Source organism: Diaphorina citri, unplaced genomic scaffold, assembly GCF_000475195.1.
Source record: "Diaphorina citri unplaced genomic scaffold, Diaci psyllid genome assembly version 1.1 scaffold1071, whole genome shotgun sequence".
Lineage (NCBI taxonomy): Eukaryota > Metazoa > Arthropoda > Insecta > Hemiptera > Psyllidae > Diaphorina > Diaphorina citri.
The window spans coordinates 95,497-107,160 of NW_007378500.1; positions in this window are offsets into that span (position 1 = coordinate 95,497).

Consider the following 11,664-nt stretch of genomic DNA (forward strand, 5'->3'; position numbering starts at 1 on the left):
TGCCAAACATGTCAAAGGTGCAACGGTAGAAAATCTTTAAAAGAGGAAGGTACATTGCACAGTGCTTCCTCCCACAATGATACATAATAAGTACCCGATGCGAGTAATAATAATAGATACCATCTTTACCTGTTCTAGAATTCAACCTCTTGGACTTGACCCTCGAAAAAAAAGGTTACAGATCGAAGCTACCTCTGCTTTTTAAAAGAGAGAGTTTATAAAAATAGACCTTTACCTTAATTGCAACAATGCAAGGAATTCTCGCATTCTGATTGGTTCTTTCATTTTGGGTTGATGACTCATTGCTGCCATATCCATCTGGATTAACCATAGTTCCTATGAATAATCCGATGTCTGTGTAGTTCTTTCAAACCTCAGGAAAACAACACAATACATATGAATCAGGGTATCAAATAAAAATTGGCCGCCTGCCAGGCGGGCGATTTCTAAAAAAAAAAAAGTTCAGTTTTCGGCACTTTTAAATGATTCCTTATTGCATGGGGAGTATTTTGAGATAAAAAATTTTCGAACGAAAATCGGCCGCCATGTAGGCGGCTTGCGACTTAGAAAAATTTTCTACACTCTTTAGTCCGTCCTTCCTTAATTATTACAATAGTAATAAAAAGGTATAAGGGACGGACTATTGTATTCGCTTCGGTGTCGTCTGTCACTCTGTCCCCATAGAAGGACTTTTCCAAACCTGGTCGACCTATATATCAAATTAAAGGTCTTTTTTTTACCAGGAACACGAAAATGGTGGTACAAATTTTGTCCAGAGAACCATAAAGCCAAAAAAACTGGTTTTTGGGGGATTTTTTTTTTCACATTTTCCCACACAAATGAGCTTTGATCTTGAAATTTGTCGCAACAACCTATGAACTCAAAGCGAGAAAGTTTTAGATAACACTTTAGTCGTTCATTATTAGTGAATTGCTGAAATTATAGAAAATATAATTATGTATCCGTAGAAACGGTGTAAAAATTAAATCACTGGTAATTTTGTTACATCCACTAACACTGAAAACTGTAGGTAAAGGAAATCAATGATAATTTTGTCAAATCCACTAACACAGAAACCTGTAGGTCAAGGAAATCAATGGTAATTTTGTCACATCCACTAACACTGAAACCTGTAGGTAAAGGAAATCAATGCTAATTTTGTCACATCCACTAACACAGAAACCTGTAGATCAAGGAAATCAGTGGTAATTTTGTCACATCCACTAACACAGAAACCTGTAGGTCAAGGAAATCAATGGTAATTTTGTCACATCCACTAACACTGAAAACTGTAGGTAAAGGAAATCAATGATAATTTTGTCAAATCCACTGACACAGAAACCTGTAGGTAAAGGAAATCAATGGTAATTTTGTCACATCCACTGACACAGAAACCTGTAGGTAAAGGAAATCAATGATAATTTTGTCAAATCCACTAACACAAACCTGTAGGTAAAGGAAATCAATGGTAATTTTGTCACATCCACTAACACAGAAACCTGTAGATCAAGGAAATCAATGATAATTTTGTCAAATCCACTAACACAGAAACCTGTAGGTAAAGGAAATCAATGGTAATTTTGTCACATCCACTGACACAGAAACCTGTAGGTAAAGGAAATCAATGGTAATTTTGTCACATCCACTAACACAGAAACCTGTAGGTCAAGGAAATCAATGGTAATTTTGTCGAATCCACTAACACAGAAACCTGTAGGTAAAGGAAATCAATGGTAATTTTGTCACATCCACTGACACAGAAACCTGTAGTTTTCACTTAAAGGACGCGTGAAGATGTGTCTATGTGTGCGTGGATTAAAAAATTTAACAGGATAATTAAAATTAAAATCATCTCTTTTTCTTTCTTTCTTTTGTATTATCCCACCTACTTACCCTATACCTAGGCTTGCCAAACGTCCCGAATTGGCCGGGACAGTCCCGAATTTCAGGGGGTGTCCCGGCGTCCCGTTCAGTTTTTCATTTTGGGGCGTTTTGTCCCGAATTTCCGTTTTTGTCCCAGAAAAAATTCGGGACGCGTTTTTTAACTTTAAAATTAGGTACCTCTATAAATCAGAATTTGTTCTTTATCGAACCCGTAACTTCTCAACTGTAAGTCGGATAGTGCTAGAAGTAGCACCATTTGATTTGGCATAAAATCACGTAAGAAAGACTATTCACATGTAAATGGATCAATGATTTATGAAAATTGATTAAATTTATTGACAAAGGGAGGAATGGAACCTGTAACTCCTTAACCGTGAGTCGGATAGTGTTCAAAGTAGCACCATTCGATTTGGCGTGAAAAATCATATGGGGATGATTTTTTGACAGCTCAAATATCTTTAACGGAAACCGTTAAAGGCCTTTTCAAAAACAGTATTTTTTCTTGAATTCGCCGAGTCTCGAACCTGTAACTCCCTAACTGTAAGTCGGATAGTCTTGAAAGCTGCACCAATCGATTCCTCGTCAAAAGTTACTCAAGTGAGAATGCTTAGTGGACTCGAAAAGTGTATTGTGGACTTTTATGGGGCAAAAAACTGATTTTACGGGTTAATTTCCTATGGGGCACTTTGAGGTTGAACACCCTGTATAGTCTACTGAACTATGTAGGTAGTAGGTAGGTACTTAGGGTTTAGGAAAGAGTACTAACTTATGATGTACCTATTAGGACACCCTGTAGGAATGTCATCTTATATTCCAGCCACTGGTCAGATGGTCACACAACACTGACTGAGACCTATAAGACATGTCACTATACAGGGTGTCCCGCGAACGACTGTACAACGCTTGAGGGTTGATGCAGGACCTAAAGGACTACCAGAAAAAGCTATCTGGACAGATAATTTTGTCAAATCCACTAACACTGAAACCAGCCACGAGCAAGCGGGCGGAGCCTGCTTGTAATTTATAATTTATAACGAATTATTTATTTATAAATTTACTTACCAGGATAAAACTGAAGAGGAACGAAAAGTTAAAGGTTCCTTCTCTTGAATAGTAGATACCTATTTCCTCAGGCTCTCTGCCAATCAAAAACTCGTCTATTCCTCTCTATTAAGGTAGGTATGTATTTATTTTAACACCGGCATGGGTGTTATAAATTTGTTATAACACGGAAAATCGGTCAAACGGGATGCCTTCACGATGAAACAAAGTTGACAGATTTGTAGTTTGTACCTACTCTTAGGTAGTAAAGTACAAATTTATCAATAAATTGATAGAAGATAACGTGAAAAAATAAACTAAGTAATTAATTAATAAATAAAATATTTAGGTATTAGATAATTGCCTAGGTATGTTTGGATTACATCACACACGAGTAACTTTATTATTTTATTTAATCCGCAACCAAAACGACCGAAGTGCTTATAACCTACAGATAGAGATGAAAAATTACTTAAAAAAATGTAAAAATTAAAAATTCATAAAAAACAAATGCGAAATTTTCGAAGCCCCGGTCGTTCGATTGTGAGTCTTGGATAATCTTCAACTGTGGACACAAAGAACCTGCGAAGTGTAGATTTTAGGGCGTGTCTGCAAGTAGGTGCCATTCCAGTGTGCTGGTATTTAAACCAATGGGATTAACAATGAGGAGGGATTACGGATTTAAGGACGCGTGAAGATGTGTCTATGTGTGTGTGCGTGGATTAAAAAATTAAACAGGATAATTAAAATTAAAATCATCTCTTTTTCTTTCTTTCTTTTGTATTATCCCACCTACTTACCCTATACCTAGGCTTGCCAAACGTCCCGAATTGGCCGGGACAGTCCCGAATTTCAGGGGGTGTCCCGGCGTCCCGTTCAGTTTTTCATTTTGGGGCGTTTTGTCCCGAATTTCCGTTTCTGTCCCAGAAAAAATTCGGGACGCGTTTTTTAACTTTAAAATTAGGTACCTACCTCTATAAATCAGAATTTGTTCTTAACTTGTCTTGTTTAAATTTGTCGAAAACAGTATTTTTTCTTGAATTCGCCGAGTCTCGAACCTGTAACTCCCTAACTGTAAGTCGGATAGTCTTGAAAGTTGCACCAATCGATTCCTCGTCAAAAGTTACATAAGTGAGAATGCTTAGCGGACCCAAAAAGTGTATTGGGGACTTTTATGTGGCAAAAAACTGATTTTACGGGTTAATTTCCTATGGGGCACTTTGAGGTTGAACACCCTGTAGTCTACTGAACTATGTAGGTACTTAGGGTTTAGGAAAGAGTACTAACTTATGATTAGGTTTTTAGGTAGTAGGACACCCTGTAGGAATGTCATCTTATATTCCAGCCACTGGTCAGATGGTTACACAACACTGACTGAGACCTATAAGACATGTCACTATCTCACTATACATGATGTCTTATTCTATACCTATACCTATCTATCTCTCTGTAGGTATCTTATACCTATACATTATACATATTTCTGTATAGAAATCTTATACATCTTATACCTATTTACATTTTTAAGTAGTAGGGCACCCTGTAGGAATGTCATCTTATATTCCAGCCACTGGTCAGATGGTCACACTACACTGACTGAGACCTATAAGACATGTCACTATCTCACTATACATGATGTCTTATTCTATACCTACCTATCTATCTCTCTGTAGGTATCTTATACCTATACATTATACATATTTCTGTATAGAAATCTTATACATCTTATACCTATTTACATAGGTTAAGTACCCACCTATCTATATTTGTACATCTTATACCTATACGTATCGTATGTACCTGTCTTATACAAAAACCTGAATGAAACAAAAGCTCAGCCACCTGGAAACTATACCTATACGTATCGTATGTACCTATCTTATACAAAAACCTGAATGAAACAAAAGCTCAGCCACCTGGAAACTTCAACCTCTGTAGGTACAAGGTATTATATTCTAAGGACGTATTAGGTATAAGATAGGATAGGACTGTCTCGATAATGTAGTGAGGATCGCCTGCGAAACAGGACGATACAGTAGGCTTTGAGTCTCTGTTTCCCAAAACAATCCCAGCCAAGACAAGGAACTTTTTTTAAAAAAAAAAAAAAGATGTTTGACAGAGGGAACTTTATTTGCTAAGATCTCATCGTCCCGAAATCGAAGAGAGGAGGAAGACAGGATAGGAAGCCAGCCGTTCCGAGAACGAAAATTATCCATTCAGGAATCGAACCCGCGATCTAGCGTTTACAAGGCACTCAAGGCAGACGTGCTACCAACCAAGCTGACTAGACTGAAACTGACAAACTTAGGTACAGACAAACTAAATGATAAATTGTCTTTTAAGCTCGGATCTTACCTTTTAATTATCTCAAGATGACCGCCGCTTTTATTTCGTAGAAATGAAACAACTACATCAGTCTCGTATGATCTGTGCCGTAGCATGCCCATCCCGTAGTATGTGCCTCATTAGATGGGCGATAAGAGACACAATACTTCCCATTTAGGTGCTGGGTCAACACGAGAACACCAGAAAGTAAATCGTTGAAATATTTGCAATCTCAAAACGAGAACAAATTTTTGTCGATGATGAGGATCGAACTCAGGACCTTCTGGATTTCACTCCCTTCGTTCAATAATATCACAATGTAGGTACGTATAGCTTGTATTACGCAACAATGACCGGTTTCATTAAATAAAAAAGGTAATAATAATAATAATAAAAAAATACAATTTACTAGCTGCTGTGTGAGTACATTCAACTTGGAAAATCTAAAAGTTCTTCCAACTTGTACAAGTTGTATTCTTACGTGAATGAACCCTTTTTAGAGGGATAAGATTTTGGTAAGTAAATTATAAATAGGAAATAGAGACAATTTAGTGGTAATTATTCAGAAGCCACAGCAATGAAAGAGAAAGCTCCTTTTTGTGTTCAACAGTACCTAACCCTGTAATAAAACTGGTCACTGCTCAATTGTTACAGCTCCTCTTTGCACAAACTTTCCATTGACTTGACTTCTGAATAAGAACCTATGAAAAGTTATCAGTGTTGTCACCTAAAAACTGACACAAGGTCTGTTTTTTTTTTTTTTTTTTTTTTTTTTTTTTTTTTATAAAAAAAAATAGCTTCCTTTTCTTTGTCACCCCTCCTTTTCCTTTAGTTCAGGACTTTAGGATTCAAACCTGTCAGATAGGATCAGGTGGGATTAGTGGCTTGACTTCATAGGATATGTCAGCTTGCATTTTTACTTTCCTTATCCTATAGGAAGGAAAGTAATGTAATAGGGTCAAATTTTCGATGGTCAGTTTTTAGTACCAAAACACGTTTTGAGGTCCCTAGAGCCTAAATCCAAAGTTTCAGCTATTGGTCCGTGTGTGTGTCTGTCTGTCTGTAAACAAAATATCTCGAGAACGGTAAGAGCTAGAGACTTGAAATTTGGTATGTAGCTGTCAAATGTGACAAGGATGCGACACGAAACTTTTGGTTAAGACCGGTGCAACGGTTGGCGGCATTTTACCGCTTTTTGGCGGTTTTCGGTGTAATTTAACAAAATATCGGGAACGGTATGAGCTAGAGACTTGAAATTTGGTATGTAGTTCAACAATATATCGGGAACGGTATGAGCTAGAGACTTGAAATTTGGTATGTAGTTTACAAATGTGACAAGGATGCACTCAAAACGTTTAATTGAGATAGGTGCTACGGTTGGCGGTATATTGACCGCTTTTTGGCGGTTTTTGACCGTTTTTTGGCGGTTTTCAGCTGTACCGACTAAACGGTTAGAGATATTGTAAAAGTTTGGCTATAAGAACAAGAACACCCAAAATAAGCATCATTCAATAGGATGAGGAAAGTTGTGTGATGTTCACACCAGATTTTTTAAAGTGCAGTGGATAAGTTTGTTTTACTTTTTTAAGATCTAATGGCAACCATAGTGTCTTAGCTCGTTATTATATCCTGCCTCGGTGGAGTAGTGGTCAACACGCTCGCCTGGTAAACAGAAGGTGTGGGTTCAATCCCAGCCGAGGTATGGAATTTTATCCTCAATATAATTTGAAAATTTGACCACAACAATAGTAGTAGCCTACTGCTGGAGGAGAGTTTTACCAAAACAGGTAATCTTATCTTTTAGTAAATTTTGTGTTCTTTTCAATGGTCTAATCAGTTTTTTATTATCTTTATTGGTTCAAGAGATAAAGGCGTTTTAAGGGGACAAGGTGTGAAAAATGTTGAAAAACAGAAAATCCTTCATAACTCCGCCCCTGTTGAAAATCGGATCTGTCCAGATAGCTTTTTCTGGTAGCCCTTTAGGTCCTGCATCAACCCTTAAGCGTTGTACAGTCGTTCGTGGGACACCCTGTATACATGATGTCTTATTCTATACCTATCTCTCTCTCTGCGTAGGTATCTTATACCTATACTCGTACATTATACATATTTCTGTATACAAATCTTATACATCTTATACCTATTTACATAGGTAAGTACTCACCTATCTATATTTGTACATCTTATACCTATACGTATCGTATGTACCTGTCTTATACAAAAACCTGAATGAAACAAAAGCTCAGCCACCTGGAAACTTCAACCTCTGTAGGTACAAGGTATTATATTCTAAGGACGTATTAGGTATAAGATAGGATAGGACTGTCTCGATAATGTAGTGAGGATCGCCTGCGAAACAGGACGATACAGTAGGCTTTGAGTCTCTGTTTCCCAAAACAATCCCAGCCAAGACAAGGAACTTTTTTTAAAAAAAAAAAAAAGATGTTTGACAGAGGGAACTTTATTTGCTAAGATCTCATCGTCCCGAAATCGAAGAGAGGAGGAAGACAGGATAGGAAGCCAGCCGTTCCGAGAACGAAAATTATCCATTCAGGAATCGAACCCGCGATCTAGCGTTTACAAGGCACTCAAGGCAGACGTGCTACCAACCAAGCTGACTAGACTGAAACTGACAAACTTAGGTACAGACAAACTAAATGATAAATTGTCTTTTAAGCTCGGATCTTACCTTTTAATTATCTCAAGATGACCGCCGCTTTTATTTCGTAGAAATGAAACAACTACATCAGTCTCGTATGATCTGTGCCGTAGCATGCCCATCCCGTAGTATGTGCCTCATTAGATGGGCGATAAGAGACACAATACTTCCCATTTAGGTGCTGGGTCAACACGAGAACACCAGAAAGTAAATCGTTGAAATATTTGCAATCTCAAAACGAGAACAAATTTTTGTCGATGATGAGGATCGAACTCAGGACCTTCTGGATTTCACTCCCTTCGTTCAATAATATCACAATGTAGGTACGTATAGCTTGTATTACGCAACAATGACCGGTTTCATTAAATAAAAAAGGTAATAATAATAATAAAAAAAAATAAATAAATAAAAAAATAGGGTGCACACGTTTTTATGTTACCTTACTGCTGGAGTAAAGGGACTTTTCATTCCTATGCGAGCAGTATAAATAGTGCTTATTTATAATTTTATACTGCTCGCATAGGAATGAAAAGTCCCTTTACTCCAGCAGTAGGCTACTGTGAGGAGAATTAAAAGTTAAGGACATGGTTGTATGAAATGTATGTTATACTAAACCGTCCATCACACGAACAAAAAAATTAAATAAATAATACAAACTGACCATCGAAAATTTTGCCCGAGTACATTACTGTCCTTCCTATAAGACATGAAGGAAAGTAAAAAACATGGAGGTAAAGGTATCTTGAAAACTGGAAAACAAGGTTCATTAGATTGAAAAAAAGAAAGTAAAAAGTCTATTGATGTTTCTGTGAGTAGGTATAGGTAGGCTTGCCAAATATCCAAAATGTCGATTCGGGACGCGAATCCGCGAACATAATCGCAAAATCCGCGAACAAAATCGCCAAATCCGCGACCATAATCGCCAAATCCGAGAACAAAATCGCCAAATCCGCGAGCATAATCGCGAAATCCGCGAACATAATCGCGAAATCCGCGAACATAATCGCGAAATCCGCGAAAATAATCGCGAAATCACATGAAATCCGCGAACAAAATCACCAAATCCGCGAACATAATCGCGAAATCCGCGAGCATAATCGCAAAATCCGCGAACAAAAATCCGCGAACATAATCGCGAAATCCGCGAACATAATCGCGAAATCCGCGAACATAATCGCGAAATCCGCGAACATCATAATCACAAAATCCGCGAACATAATCGCGAAATCCGCGAACAAAATCGCGAAATCCGCGAACATAATCGCGAAATCCGCGAACATAGTCACGAAATCCGCGTACAAAATCGCCAAATCCGCGAACATAATCGCGAAATCCGCGAACATAATCGCGAAATCCGCGAACATAAAATCCGTGAACATAATCGCGAAATCCGCGAACATAATCGCGAAATCCGCGAGCATAATCGCGAAATCCGCGAACATAATCGCGAAATGAAATCCGCGAACAAAATCACCAAATCCGCGAACATAATCGCGAAATCCGCGAGCATAATCGCAAAATCCGCGAACAAAAATCCGCGAACATAATCGCGAAATCCGCGAACATAATCGCGAAATCCGCGAACATAATCGCGAAATCCGCGAACATCATAATCACAAAATCCGCGAACATAATCGCGAAATCCGCGAACAAAATCGCGAAATCCGCGAACATAATCGCGAAATCCGCGAACATAGTCACGAAATCCGCGTACAAAATCGCCAAATCCGCGAACATAATCGCGAAATCCGCGAACATAATCGCGAAATCCGCGAACATAAAATCCGTGAACATAATCGCGAAATCCGCGAACATAATCGCGAAATCCGCGAACATAATCGCGAAATCCGCGAACAAAATCGCGACCCGCGAACATAATCGCAAAATCCGCAAACATAATCGCCAAATCCGCGAACATAATCGCCAAATCCGCGAACAAAATCGCCAAATCCGCGAACATAATCGCGAAATCCGCGAACAAAATTGCCAAATCCGCGAACACTTCTCTGTGTCAACGAATTTTACTACTTTTCTGTGAACCATTACCAAATAAGCATGTGGATAGTCTATCTTGGGTGATCTGGCACTTTGAGGTTGAGCACACCCTGTATAGAAGAGGAGGGACTTAAATCTCACTCTGGAAAGGGATTTTTCTTGTCGTTCGTCTGTCCGTCCGTTTGTTTATTCGTTAGTTGGTACCTACGTCTGCCCGTTCGCCCATTTGTTTATCCGTTCGTTATAGGAAAGCAATTATGGTTTGATCTGATGTCTATCCTGTATATTGGCGTATGAAACAAGATATCTTTCATATTATCTACCTACCTGGTAACAAGATGAGGTCGAATCTCAAATTTCGCCATGCGTCTTGCTCTGGAATAAAAATAGAGAGATTGTCGTCTTACTACTATACCTACTAAATACTAAGTATACATACAGCTATACACAAAAAGCCCACTCCAAGGCTTAGGTGTAGGGGCAAACAGCTCTAAGAGATGAAAGCTTCTACGAATCTCTACTACCTACCTACAGTACCTACGTAAGAATACATTAATTTAATACATATGTACCTACCTATTTAAAATTATATATTTTAATATTAGGTAAGTACCTTAGTAGGTACCTACCTATAAAATAAACGCGGTCAAACTTTCTTGACTTGGCGGGGCGGAGCGCTACCGCGCTCCTTAATATTTTGAAGAAGTTTTATAGAAGGAACTGTAACACAACGGAAGTCATCTTATTGTTCCCAAATGGAAGATAGGACCGGAGGACTGGATAGAAGAAAGTAAAAACTCCCCCAATCTGGCAACCCTGAACGTTGTATTGTAGTTTCTGATAAACGCCCGAAATGAATTGATTATGCAATATGCAATGCATTATAGATGGACGAAATCATTATTTTGTGCGCGGTGTGCAAAAGTCCTTGATAAAAACAGTTGTAAACAAAAGGATTTTCCTGTTTCCAACTTTCCAAAATATCAAAAAAATTTCATTCATCATTTCGTTGGACTTTTTCTTATTTCTTCATAATTTCAATTTCAATGGATTAATTAATTATTTCTTTAAATACTTATTGAAATTGAGGTTTTCTTTCGCATTACCTACCTGTTCATGTAATCCGTGTTTCGTTTTAAGTGTAGACACAGGTGTTTTCACTATGGTGTTGAACCCCAATAGATAACAGAAGATAGGTACCAGTGTTTTCCCATATTGATAACGATAACACTTGTTTCAGCCTTGAGCCATGTCTTATCAGGAGAATTTCCTAGGATCTTCCTCCTACTTTTACGGACAGGAAGTTTTTGGTAAGCTCATAGCTCATTTCTAATCCTAGTGTAGATCGGTACAGGTTGCTACTGTACGAGTAAATTGCTACAGGTGACAAGGAAATTACAACAGGTGGGCTAGCCCAGCTTTCCCAGTAAAGTGTTTGGTTGATGAATCAGTTTTTCTGGGTATTATGGAATGTTTGGTGAAACTCACTCGGGAATCATTGGGTAAGAGCAAGAGGTTTGTTGGTAACTGTTCAGTTACTATAAAGATCTTGTGATTTATTTATTTTTAGCCCGTCCTTCCTTTATTATTAATTTATTACAATAGTAATAAAAGTTATAAGGGACGGGCTATTGTATTTGCTTCGGTGTCATCAAAAATCAAATCAATAATAATAAACTGAATATTAGCCAATTTCTTAAAATTACGACCACGGGAAAACTTTGCTCCCGAGTTTTTCAGAAAATTTCCGAATAGAAAAT